The sequence below is a fragment of the Bidens hawaiensis genome, unplaced genomic scaffold (assembly GCF_021521415.1).
Source record: "Bidens hawaiensis isolate Kalapana, Puna unplaced genomic scaffold, B.hawaiensis_p1.1 tig00009577_1, whole genome shotgun sequence".
NCBI lineage: Eukaryota > Viridiplantae > Streptophyta > Magnoliopsida > Asterales > Asteraceae > Bidens > Bidens hawaiensis.
Window position 1 is genome coordinate 422,501 of NW_027491716.1, and position 2,442 is coordinate 424,942.

At 39.2% G+C, this 2,442-nt stretch overlaps 1 pseudogene across 1 annotated transcript in view; it reads right to left on the reverse strand.

The window, feature by feature from the left end:
- LOC143532990 (U-box domain-containing protein 62-like) overlaps positions 1–2,442 on the reverse strand; it is a 20,851-nt pseudogene extending 18,409 nt beyond the window's left edge. The window contains exons 1-7 of the transcript XR_013135279.1: positions 2,184–2,442; positions 1,822–2,092; positions 1,671–1,752; positions 1,522–1,579; positions 1,345–1,430; positions 1,179–1,274; positions 1,032–1,102 (exon numbers count right to left, since the gene is read on the reverse strand). The product of XR_013135279.1 is annotated as a U-box domain-containing protein 62-like (transcript). The remainder of the gene's footprint in view (positions 1–1,031; positions 1,103–1,178; positions 1,275–1,344; positions 1,431–1,521; positions 1,580–1,670; positions 1,753–1,821; positions 2,093–2,183) is intronic.

Genomic DNA, 2,442 nt, shown 5'->3' on the forward strand with positions numbered 1-2,442 from the left:
AACTCCCTTTGCAGCGGTCTATGGGCGAGAACCTCCTCAGTTGGTGCCTTACATGGTGGGAGAAACCCCAAATGTTGTGCTGAGCTGGAACAGCAGCTAATTGATCGGAACCATATGTTAAAGCTCCTCCGCGATAACCTCCAAAAAGCCCAAAGCCGCATGAAGAATCAAGCCAATACGAAGAGACGAGACGTCACTTTTCAAGTTGGAGACTTTGTGTTTTTGAAAATACAACCATATCGGCAGAAAACACTTGCTAAGCGGAAATATGAGAAACTTTCACCCAGATTTTTTGCCCATACCGCATCAAAAAAGTCATTGGTCCCGTTTCATATGAATTGGAACTCCCTCCTGAGGCACGAATTCACCCCATTTTTCATGTTTCAATGCTTAAATGGGCACATGGGGACTACTCCTCTACTCCAACCCCTCCATTACCTCTTACCAACGACTGGGAGTTACACGTCCAACCAGCTGCCATTTTGGATCATCGTTGGACCAGTGCAGCGGGTAAGACTGTTCTGGAAGCTCTGGTTTCTTGGGAAACTCGCCCAGTAGAGGAGTCTACTTGGGAACCATACGATCTGTTAGCTGAGCAGTTCCCTCATTTCAGCCTTGAGGACAAGGCAAATTTCCAGGCGGGAAGTAATGATACAATACCAAGGAAATCTCAGGCAATAAAGATGTATTCTAGAAGGAAAAAGAAGAAAATCGGGACAACTATTACTAACCAGCAATTCAATGCTATTTTTAGCAGCTTGTTTAACCCATTCGGGTATATTTAGCAATGATCAGCTGGAAATCAATTATCATAATTCTAGACGCAATTGTACCACAATTCTAGGATCTGCTACTTTACAATTCTTATTATAAATAGGGAGACTAGTTAGGTGTTTTATCATCTTATTATTGTTTTTCACTATCATTATTGTAATTGGAGTCCTTGCCCCTCTCGAATCGGGCCTTATCTTTTCTATTGGAATAAAAACTAGTCTGCAATCGTTTCTTATTTCTTTGTTTCTATCACATACCATCCGTTTAGGCATTGAGTTGTTACAATAGCTTCACGACCAACAAAACGAGACGGTGTTCTTTTATTGCCCTGAAAAAAAATCTTAAAAATGTCGGAAACTTCACACTATATGTGCAAAAAAGTGGATTCAATCCTAAATAATAACCTTGATGATGACGCGTTCGGATACAGAAAATGGAAACTGAACACCTCGGCCTCTTATTTGGTCCATAAGTGCTAAATCACAATAATTACTTTTATCCTGCATAAAATTCAATCTTTTTATGTAAATAACAATCTTTAAACAAAACCATGAAGAAATCATAGCAAACCATATCTAATTTATTTCTTCTTTTGGATGGACGGTTAGTTTGCAACTCTTCTTCCCTAAGAAACGTGTGAACAGCGGATCGCAAAGCTACATAAATTAAACAGAATTATTAAAAAAGCTACCATGCTTGATAACATCACATAAAGCTTGAAATTTATGAAAATATAACTTTTCTTACATAAATTTGGAGCAAATGAGCTTTCTGAAACAGGGTGTGAACAAGTGTAACATGCTTTCTAGAAAACATAATATCATTGATCAAAACATAGAATAAAAGGCTATAAACCGACGATCTAAATCATAACAACGGAACTCCACACGACTCACCATCCTCATAACATGCTGCATTCCACCGCTACCAAATGAGTGTCCACAAGGTAATATCATAGCATCATTCATTAAAGCTCCTCTGTATCAACATAAAACCATAAACGTGTAACTCAAACATGAACCGTATACAATGCCAAAATTAACTCACGTTAAAGGATCCGAGAGTATTGTTCTTAGCGACTCCCCCGATCCACCTGAATTTGAATAATCCTTTCTTCCACTAAAACAGCAACCGTTTTCAACTAGCATACCTTTAAGCCCGACTCCCGAACCCTCCACCCTGTTATACAACTGAGAGTAGTAGAATTCACCGTTCGGGTCCGCAATAGTGATAGCATTTTGGTACTGGCATGATTGCCCTTGCTGCTGATGCTCAATTGGACTTGATCTTACAACATTAATAATATCATTTCCTTTTCCTAACATCAACAAATAATATTCAAAATAATACATGTAAGAATTAATATTAATCAATTACACAAGTAATAATAAAAATAGCTTCAAACATACCAATGACATTAATTTTGTGAGCATTCTTATTCTTATTATTAGTATTATTATTATCATCATTATCACTGCCGTTTGCATCATCATCCATAACGTTGTCATCGGTATCGGAACCATGGCCACTCGGTGAACTGGAATCTTCCGCATTTCTAATGTCCCACTCATGGATGCCACGGCGGGATTGGGTGGCAGGCTGCGGTTGAAAGTGGCGGTTGGGGGCCTGGTGGAACAGGTGGTGGTTTGGGGGACCGTGCGAAGCCAT